Raw genomic sequence first — 11,357 nt, 5'->3', positions numbered from 1 at the left:
GCGCCTGGGTGGCTCAGATGGTTAAGCATCTGCCTTTGGCTCAGGTAACGATCCCAGAGTCCTGGGATCGAGTCCCACATCGGGAGCCTGCTTCTCCCTCTGCCTCTCTCTCTCTCTCTGTCTCTCATGAATAAATAAATATCTTTAAAAAAAAGAAAATACAATTCATGCTCTCAGAAACCTCAGAGGCACAGACAGGTAAAAGCTGTTTCTCATCCCCATATCTGTCTTTTAAAATTCTGTCCATTCAAAGTCAACTTCAAGCAACAAGCCTCCTTTATCTTCATTTTGGAATTAATCTCTTTCACCTCCAGGCTCCCCTGAGCATTTTCCCTGTATTGCTATTAGAATACTGAATCCAGATTGCCTTGAATATGCCTGTAGATATGTCTGTCTCCCTCAGCTGATGTAGGACTCCTTAGTAGTAGGGACAACAGAGATCTCTGTTACATCAGGAAAGTGTTTTGCATAAAGCAGGAACTCAATAAAAATGTATTGAAAACATCAAGTTTTCCTGTCACTGAATTCAAGGAAGAAATGCTCAGTTGGTGTGTATATAAGGGGCACTGAACTGCTTTATTTATTCTTTTGACATTCAAACATTTATTAACCTGCTGTGGACCAGGCCCTGTGCCCTACACTGTGGTGATGAAAAAGGAACAGTTGTGTCCTGAAGTGGCTCACAGTCCAGCAAGGAGACAGTAGTGCAAACAATTGCAAAAGCCTGAGGCAGGGGCTCTAATAGAGGTGGGGCAGGGCAGAAAGAACTTAGAGCCCTGCCTGGGAAGGGGGCAGGCACCAGAAAGGAGGTGACATCCAGCCAAGATGTGAAGGATGGAGAGCAGTTCCCTACATAGAAAAGGAATAAAAAGGAAATCCTAACGGATGTTATTTTCACTTTTGGCTATAGTGAAGAGTTGGGGGGAACCATAGATTTTGTTCAAACAGATTCATCCTTTGAATATTCAAATGCTTGTGAAGGACCTACTGTGGGCCAGGTCCCATGCTAGGCAGATATTTTTAATATAAATTATCTAAAAAGTGGGTGAAAAAAAGGAGAAGCACATTTTAATTTAAAGGGTTTTATAAAAAACTGCAATAATGTAGTCCAGATAAGTGTTCTGATGATTTCTTAATTCAGAGAAAAAGCTTAGGAGAATGCATGGAGATAATGTATCCATTACTCAGTTTCTTTCAAATATCTGCTGTCCCCCACAAGCGTTTGGCAAGAGCTGCTTTGCAATCAATTCCTGGTTGAATTCTCTGATGAGGGTCGGAAATGCCATTTTTCTGAGTTGTTGATTAAAGAGGGATTCACATGCTGTATATACCAGATGTGCAGGAGGTGGTGTGCTGAAATGATTAGGAGCCTGATTTATATTCTCTCTCAGAGGCAGAGGCAGTAAACTTCTCATAGTGGCTGAGGAAGGAAGTGTGTGTGTGTAATACCGACTTCATGCCAGGCACCATGCTAGACACATTATCTTCTTAAATTTTCACTCTAATCCTTTTGAGATAGATGTGTTATGGAGATGTCTAGTGACACAGGAAGTATGTATTTTCTTTTATCTGTTATTACTGTGAGTATTTATTTTACAATTTTAGCAGGGCAACTGCCAGCCAGTTCTCAGTATAAGTAGACACAGTCACCTTGGGGCATATCTTTCTGTCTATGGAATGGTTACTTGAATAGTCTGTCTTGCTTGTATAAAATGTAAGGACAAGTAAGCACTCCATGCCCCAAGGAAGGTTATGTAACAACACCAGTTTTGTGATTGACTCTGCTTTTCCCTCCTAATCTCTCTGAATCTGTGGAGCTTGTTGGTAGAAAGGGACTGTGAATATCCAGGAAGCTAAGGGGTAAAGACCCTTCTTTTTGAGGTTCAACATTATTAGAACTTCTTTGAATGAATTTTCCCCTGACTTAAATGTTAACTTCACAAGAGCAGGGTTGACCTCTGTGTCTACAGGACCTAGATGGTGGCTAGCACTAGTGGGTGCTCAATAAATATTGTTGAGTGATTCTTATCCCTCAATTCTTTATTCCATACCCTTGCTCCCAAATTTTCCAGACTAAAATTGTTTTGAGGGAGAGGTAGAGGGAGGGGCAGAGGGACAGAGAGAATCTTAAGTAGGCTCCATGCCCAGTGCAAAGCTCGACACAGGGCTCAATCCCATGACCCTGAGATCATGACCAAAATCAAGAGTTGGATGCTTAACTGAATGAGCCACCCAGGCACCCCCAGACTAAACTTCTACTCTTCCTTTTTTATTAACTCTGTTCACGCATATTCCTGAAATTATTAACCAAAAATTTCAGCAGCTTCTACAATTTCTTTATACATTCACACTCAATTAAAAACAACAAAATCGTGTCCTCAAATAGAAGAGAATGTTTGTCTTATTTGTTATAACCAGAGAATGTGCAACCAGATAATCTAACATCTATGCCAAGTTGTTTAAGTAAGCTAAAAAGAGGTGGTAGGTAATAAGAGGGTATATTAGGCAGTTCCTACTTCTGAATTTAGTAGTAATTTTTCTTCACAGAATCAAATAAATTTATTGTTTTGAAATGGCATTTTGTTTATAAAAAGTTTTAAACCTAAGCCTTCAAATTGCTTTAGTTGAATTCCATTCAAAGTGTTTTTAAATTACTTTGCCATCATTATTTTGATGTTTTTAGAACTCTTTATAAAACCACAAGATGATGGAATTAGAAAAATTTGATTTTAGCCTGTCAATAATCTGTTTGCTATGATTTGAGAGGAAGTCAATGTCTTTTCAATTCAATTCAACAAACACATAATGAAAACCAACTGTGTGCCAGGCTAAATGACATAAAAAAAAGATAGAAAAATGTAAAACAAAGTCCCTGCCTCTAAGCTTATAGTCTAGTGGGGAGAGACAAATGACTTAGGCAATGGTTCTAGTGCAGAGAGAAGAGATGGAACCAGATCTAAGGACTGCTCTTTTATAGGTTGGAGGCAGTGTCTATTCACTGAAACAGGAGAGAAGACAGAGCACACATTTACAAATATAGATCGTTTCTATTCTTTTTTTTAATATAGTTTCTGTTCTGAATTGATGAGAGGTTCATTCCATCTTAATCTTCTTTATTCACTTAATCCCTCTATTACTATTATGTGTAGGATCAGATTCAGGGCTATACTATTTAGGTTTAGAATAGGCTTAAAGGAGAAATGCTGGCCTTCAATCTTGCCTAGAATATCTATCTGAAGAATTGAGACAAATGATGATGGGCAGACAATTAAACATCCAATTATGCTGCTTCCTTGATTAAAGATGTAAATGAAGTTTCTTCCAATTTATTCTATACACTATCATAAATATTTTTAAATTGCTATAATAAGAGGTCTTAGCTGGAAAAAAAATGCTCTTAGCTGTATTTCATCTTTTGGTCAGGTAGCTGTCTTTGGAAAAGAGACCAAGGAAGAGCAAACTTCAGACCAGATATTCTAGAAATCACTACTATTCTGACAGGCACCTCTCCTGTTATGTCAATCAGAGATGTCTGAAAAATATCAAATTCAGGAAAGTTTTCACATTTTCCCTGACACTGTCATTTTTTAAATATGTTCCAGCTATGCTATGCTAAGCACCTTCCCTACATTATCCCAGTTAATCTCACAACAATGCTTTAAAGAAGGTTTTACTTTCTTACCTCATTTTAAATGAAAAAAAATTGAGTCATAAATCCACCAGAGTGTGAGGCCCATGTGGTGGATGTCATTTTTGTTTGTTTGTTTGTTTTATTCCTTGATTTGTCCCCAATGCCTAAAACAGAGCCTGGAATTACACAGATGTTCATAAATACTTGTTGAATGAATGAAAGGATGGATGACTAAATGGTAAAGAATTTTCTCAAAGTCACATAGATAGCAAAGGGTAGAGTCAGGACTTCAACTCGGGTCTGTTTCATTGCAAATACTCTGTTTCTATCTCTTATACCCTATTATGCCCACATGGCTTGAAACTGCCTTTTCAATCCAGACAGGTGAAAGATCAGAGTATCCAACATTTCCAGAGGCACCAACTGGCAGGCTGACCCAGTTAGTCTGGCCAAGACGCTAGATTAGGAGTGGAGGGAGCAGTCCCAGTTTTAAGGGGACCCAGAAGCAGGGATAGTGATGGCTAATTCACTCTTAGATTCCATCAAAGTTGAAGTCTTTAAAGATGTTGTGAAGGTTAAATAATATCCTATATGTCATGGGTTTGGCCTGTATTTGAGACATAGTAAGCACTTAATACATAGTTGCAAGAACTAAGGAGATGACTATAAATTTTGTAGAACATACTGGGTGCTACTATGATTTTGAAAGCAAGTGATGGTAGAGCTTTAGACTAAAACCAGTACCTGACATGGTTGACTCACACAATAAACAATCATTTGAAAGACTGAATGTGCTTCCTATTTGCCTTCCTATTTTAATATAACAAGGATATTGGGAAATATATTTTTTAAAATTCTATTCTAAGCACTTTACAAATCCAAACCCACCCCTTGGGAAAACCTTTGAGATATAGAGATTGTCATCACAGATGATTCCATAGATTTGATTTCAGTCTGCTAGGAATTGATTTGAGAGGTAACTGCAGCACAGAAATGCTAAGAAACTTGCCAAGATCCCACAGCTGGTTGGTGCAGAGTTAGGATGGAAACCCAGACAGTCTGGCATCCAGTCCATGCTCTTAGCCAGTATGCTCCAGCAAAGGGAGAAGTGTGGTCAGGCCTCATTCCTCCGCTGCCTGCGACCCAGAACTGGCTTTCTCTATGACTTTAGGGTACAGACTGTATAACAAATAGACAACAGAGTACAGATTTGTAATGCTCCTGATGGAGCCAAGGTGGGCTCATGGGCCCACCTTAAGCCTTTTTGCACACCTGGAGTAACAATGCCTGTACCACCTACTACTCAGAGTAGTTAAGAGCAGTATAGGACACCGATATATACAGAAGTCTATAGTAAACTTTATTTTATTATTTATTTATTTCAAGTATAATTATCATATAGTATTATATTAGCTTCAGGTGTGCAATATAAAGATTCAGTAATCCTATATATTTCTCAGTGCTCAACAAGATAAGTGTTTTATCTCTTTTGCCCAAGCCCCATCCACTTCCCCTTTGGCAACCATCAGTTTGTTCTCTGTATTTAAGAGGCTGTCTTTTGTTTGTCTCTTTTCTTTGTTTTGTTTCTTAAATTCCACATATGACTGAAATCATATGGTATTTGTCTTTCTCTGACTGACTTATTTCACTTAGCATGATACCCTCTAGATCCATCCATGTTGCAAATGGCAAGATTTCATTCTTTTTTATGGCTGAGTAATATTCCATTGTGTGTGTGTATACACTTTATATATATAAACTTTAAAGTTCCATGCACAAGTAGAAAACTGTTTTTCATTATCCTTCTTTAAAATTTTTCTCTTAGCGGTTTTAGATTACTCAACCTGAGTATAAACTCTGTAAGGGCAGGGTCTGAATTCAGGTTTCCTTTTAGGTCTCTCTCAGGGGCAAGCACAGGGCTCTGCACTCACAGGAGAGCCTCATAAATGTTCATCAGCCATCCTCACATGGCTCTTTAGGAAGAATACCTGGAGCATCAGCGTTTTGTTTTGTTTTTGTTGTTGTTGTTGTATTTATTTCATTTTATTTTATTTTATTATTAACATATAATGTATTATTTGTTCATGGGTACATGTCTGTGATTCATCAGTCTTACACAATACACAGCGCTCACTCACATACCCTCCCCGATGTCCATCCCAGCCACCCCATCCTCCACTCCCACCCCCCGCCCCTCCAGCAACCCTCAGTCTGTTTCCTGAGATTAAGAGTCTCTTATGGTTGGTCTCTTTCTCTGGTTTCATCTTGTTTCATTTTTTTCCTCTTTTCCCCTATGATCCTCTGCCTTGTTTCTCAAATTCCACACATCAGTGAGATCATATGATACTTGTCTTTCTCTGATTGACTTATTTTGCTTAGCATAATACCCTCTAGTTCCATCCATGTCATTGCAAATGGTAAGATTTCATTTGTTGATGGCTGCATAATATTCCATTGTATATATATACCACATCTTCTTTATCCATTCATCTGTCGATGGACATCTGGGCTCTTTCCATAGTTCGGCTATTGTGGATAGTGTTACTATAAACATTGGGGTGCAGGTGCCCCTTCGGATCACTACATTTGTATCTTTGGGGTAAATACCCAGTAGTGCAATTGCTAGGTTGTACAGTAGCTCTATTTTCAACTTTTTGAGGAACCTCCATACTGTTTTCCAGAGTGGCTGCACCAGCTTGTATTCCCACCTACAGTGTAGAAGGGTTCCCCTTTCTCTGCATCCTCACCAACATCTGTCGTTTCCTGACTTGTTAATTTTAGCCATTCTGACTGGTGTGAGGTGGTATCTCATTGTGGTTTTGATTTGTATTTCCTTGATGCCGAGTGATGTTGAGCATTTTTTCATGTGTCAGCCGTTTGGATGTCTTCTTTGCAGAAATGTCTGTTCATGTCTTCTGCCCATTTCTCAATTGGATTATTTGTTCTTTGGGTGTTGAGTTTGATAAGTTCTTTATAGATTTTGGATACTAGCCCTTTATCTGATATGTCATTTGCAAATATCTTCTCCCATTCTGTCAGTTGTCTTTTGGTTTTGTTGACTCTTTCTTTGGCTGTGCAAAAGTTTTTATCTTAATGAAGTCCCAATAGTTCATTTTTGCCTTTGTTTCCCTTGCCTTTTGCCAATGTGTCTAGGAAGAAGTTGCTTCAACCGAGGTCAAAGAGGTTGCTGCCTGTGTTCTCTTCAAGGATTTTGATGGATTCCTGTCTCACATTTAGGTCTTTCATCCATTCTGAGTTTATTTTTGTATGGTGTAAGGAGGAGCATCAGCAGTTTTGATTAATGTCCCTCCCATCTGTTTGATTTGATTATATTTAAATGAAACCCCAAGACTCTACTCTCTAATAAGGTGAGAAAGAATTAGTTGCTGTCCATCAGCTTCCTAGAAGCATGTTCATGGGACAGGGTCTGGATATTATCTTAGTTCCTTGTTGAGGCCTTTAGAGTTTATGTCTTTGGGAGATAAATGACTAATTAAAGCAAACAAATAAATACAAAAAACCAACCAGTCCCTTCACTGAAGTGCAGTCAGCTTTTGCTATCTTTCTTTTCCTTATTGAAATGGTGACAAAGGATGTTTAGGATCATCAGCAAACATATCTTATTTCAAGGAATCCTCCATCATCCTGCTGACATCTTCCAATTCCTTGAAAAACACATAAGTAGCTCCTAATATCAAAACCTCAAAATAAATGAAGCAAAAGTTGAGAGAATTAAAGGAAGAAAGGGACAAATCCTCAATCCTAGTTGGATATTTTAAAACTCATCACACAGTAATTGATAGAATCAAGTAGACAAAATAAGTAAAGATATAAGAGGCTTGATCACTATCAACAGGGCCTAATTGACATTTATAGAATGTTATACTATATCCAAAACCACATAATACACATCATTTTGAAGTGCACATAGAATATTTATTAATATAGACCATATTTATTGAAAATAAATTTCAAAGGATCAAAATTATACAGAGTATGTTTTTTATCCATGGCTAAATTTAATTCTAGAAAAGCTCCAAATATTTAGAAATTAAGCAATAATAACCAAAGGTCAATGAAGTAATCACAAGAGAAATAAGAAAATATTTCTAACTGAATGACGATAATTTCACAACATATTAAAAGCTGTGGGATGTAAGCAAAGCTGTGTATATAGGGGAATTTATTGTTTTAAATTCTTTATTAGAAAAAGAAGAAAGTCCTAAAAATCAGTGATCTAAGCTTACTTCCACCTTAATAAGCTGGAAAAAGAAGAACAAATTAAATCCAAAATAAGTAGAAGAAAATAAATAATAAAAGTCAGAACAGAAATCAATAAATTTTTTAAAAGGACAAACAGCAAATAAAATCAACAGAATCAGATATTGATTATTTGAAGAGATTAACAAAATTGATAAAATCCACCTACACTGATTGTGAAGGTTATAAAATATGGTTGAAATTGTATACCCTTTCCATCAAGAGCTGTAATCTGTATTCCCTTCCCTTCATCTGAGTTGGCCTTGGTGACTTTGCTTGTAACCAGTAGAAGTTGATAGAAGTAGCACTGCTGGGAGAGGAGCAAGATGGCGGAGGAGTAGGTGACCTAAATTTCATCTGGTCCCAGGAATTCAGCTAGATAGGTATTAAACCATTCTGAACACCTACGAACTCAACAGGAGATCAAGGAAAAGAATAGCAGCAATGCTCTGAACAGAAAAGCAACCACTTTCTGGAAGATAGGACGTGTGGAGAAGTGAATCCTAGGTGATATATGGGAAGAGAGGTGGCGGGGGAGGGGGCCCCTGTCAGCCGCTACCGGCAAGTGATAGAGCAGCAGAGCACAAAATCGGAACTTTTGGAAGTCTGCTCCACTGAGGGATGTTGCTCCAGTGGCTAAGCAGGGGGTGAAACCCTTGCTGGGACAGTGTGGTCTCAGGACCCTCAGGGTCACAGAAAGACCAGGGGTGCCTGAGTGTGGCGGAGTTCCCAGGTATTGGAGCCAGGAAGCCAGCTGCAGAGACAGAGCCGAGGAGTGGGCTTACGGCTTGGGGTTGCCATAAACTGGGATCCGTGGCACAGTCAGGCCACTACTCCTCCAGCAGGGACCCAACAAGTGGCAGATCCAGAGAGACTCTCCTTCCTCCCCCGGGAGGAGCGGCGCGGGAACACACCACAGGAATCTGCTGGGTTTGGAGACTCCAGGTGGAGTCGTGGGCCAGAGATAGAAACGCTCGGTCACAGGCCACAGAGTGTGGCCAGAGACCAGGGAGATGGGAGTGATTGACTGCTTTACTCTGGGGGTGCACTGAGGAGTGGGGCCCCGAGTTCTCAGCTCCTCTGGAGCAGAGATTGGAAGGCCGCCATTTTGATTCTAGTCCTCCAAAGCTGTATGGAAAGCTTGCAGGGAACAAGAGCTACCAAGAGCAAACCCGAGCAGATTCCTTAGCCCGGCCCTGGCAAGGGCAAGGCAACTCCGCCTCTGGCAAAGACATTTGAGAATCACTGCAACAGTCCCCTCCCCCAGAATATCAGCAAGAACAGCCCGCCAAGAACAAGTGTACCAATCAATGAGGATGGCAGAACTCCAGCGCTAGGGGAATATAGCATATAGAAGTCATGGCTTTTTTCCCCATGATTCTTTAGTCTTTCAAAGTTAGTTTTTTTAATTTTCTTTTTTTCTTTTTCTATTTTCTTTTTGAATTTTTCTTTTTCCCTTTTTCAACCAACATCTTATCAATCTCTTTTTTAAAAATCTTTTTTATTTTTCGTTTTTAGAGTCATATTCTATCCCTTCATTGTAGTTAACTTTATTTTTGGTATATATAGAAGTTGTTCTCTCTTTAAAATTTTGGGATACACTTTCTTCTAACAAACTATACCCTAAATCTCTAGTGTATGGCTTTGTTCTAGTCTCCTGCTTGATTACATTCGCTCCCTGGTTTTTTTTTTTTTTTTTAATTTCTCTTCTTTCTTTTTTCAACCAACTTCTTATCTTAACAATTCCTTTTATAAAATCTTTTATAATTTTCATCTTTACAGTCATATTCAATCCCTTCATTGTATTTACCCTTATTTTTGTGCATATGTTTTTCTTTCTTTAAAACCTTGGAAGGCAGTTTCTTCTAACAGACCAAAATATGCCCAGAATCTAGTGTGTGGCACTGATCTATTCACCAGCCTGATCATATATGAACATATTCTTTTTTTCTCTTTTTCTTTTTTCTTTCTTTTTCTTTTCCCCCGGTTTCAGGTCTCTTCTGATTTGTTTAGTGTATACTTTTCTGGGGTCATTGTTACCCTGTTAGCATTTTGTTCTCTCATTCATCTATTCTCCTCTGGACAAAATGAAAAGATGGAAAAAATCACCTCAACAAAAAGAACAAGAGGCAGTACTGACTGCCAGGGACCTAATCAATATGGACATTACTAAGATGTCGGAACTAGAGTTCAGAATGACGATTATAAAGATACTAGCTGGACTTGAAAAAAGCATGGAAGATACTAGAGAAACCCTTTCTGGAGAAATAAAAGAACTAAAATCTAACCAAGTCAAAATCAAAAAGTGTATTAATGAGGTGCAATCAAAAAAGGATGTTCTAACTGCTAGGATAAATGAGACAGAAGAGAGAATTAGTGATATAGAAGACCAAATGATGGAAAATAAAGAAGCTGAGAAAAAGAGAGATAAACAACTACTAGATCAGGAGGGCAGAATTCGAGATATAAGTGATACCATAAGACAAAACAATATTAGAATAATTGGGATCCCTGAAGAAGAAGAAAGAGAGAGAGGGGCAGAAGGTGTATTGGAGCAAATTATAGCAGAGAACTTCCCTAATTTGGGGAAGGAAACGGGCATCGAAATCCAGGAGGCACAGAGAACCCCCCCTCAAAAGCAATAAAAATAGGTCAACACCCTGACATCTAATAGTAAAACTTACAAATCTCAGAGACAAAGGGAAAATCCTGAAAGCGGCTCAGCACAAGAGGTCTGTAACCTACAGTGGTAGAAACATTAGATTGGCAGCAGACCTAGCCACAGAGACCTGGCAGGCCAGAACAAGAAAAATGCACAGCCAAGAATACTATATCCAGCTAGGCCATCATTAAAAATAGAAGGAGGATAAAAAGCTTCCAGGACAAACAAAAACTAAAAGAATTTGCGAAAATGAAACCAGCCTTAAAAGAAATATTGAAAGGGGTCCTCTAAGCAAAGAGAAAGCCTAAAAGGAACATACACCAGAAAGGAACAGAAACAATATACAGTAACAGTCACCTTACGGGCAATACAGTGGCACTAAATTCATATATTTCAATAGTTACCCTGAATATAAATGGGCTCAATGCCCCAGTCAAAAGACACAGGGTATTAGATGGGATTAAAAAAACAAGACCCATTGATATGCTGTCTGCAAGAGACTCATTTTAGATCCAAAGACATCTCCAGATTGAAAGTGAGGGGGTGGAAAACTATTTACCATGTTAATGGACATCAAAAGAAAGCTGGGGTGGCAATCCTTATATCAGACAAATTAGATTTTAAACCAAAGACTATAATAAGAGATGAGGAAGGACACTATATCCTACTTAAAGGGTCTATCCAACAAGAAGATTTAATCATTATAAATATCTATGCCCCTAACATGGGAGCAGCCAATTTTATAAACCAATTAATAACAAAAGCAAAGAAACACATTGACAACACCACAATAATGGTGGGGGA

The sequence above is a fragment of the Zalophus californianus genome, chromosome 4 (assembly GCF_009762305.2).
Source record: "Zalophus californianus isolate mZalCal1 chromosome 4, mZalCal1.pri.v2, whole genome shotgun sequence".
Lineage (NCBI taxonomy): Eukaryota > Metazoa > Chordata > Mammalia > Carnivora > Otariidae > Zalophus > Zalophus californianus.
Note: the sequence above shows the minus strand (reverse complement) of the source record.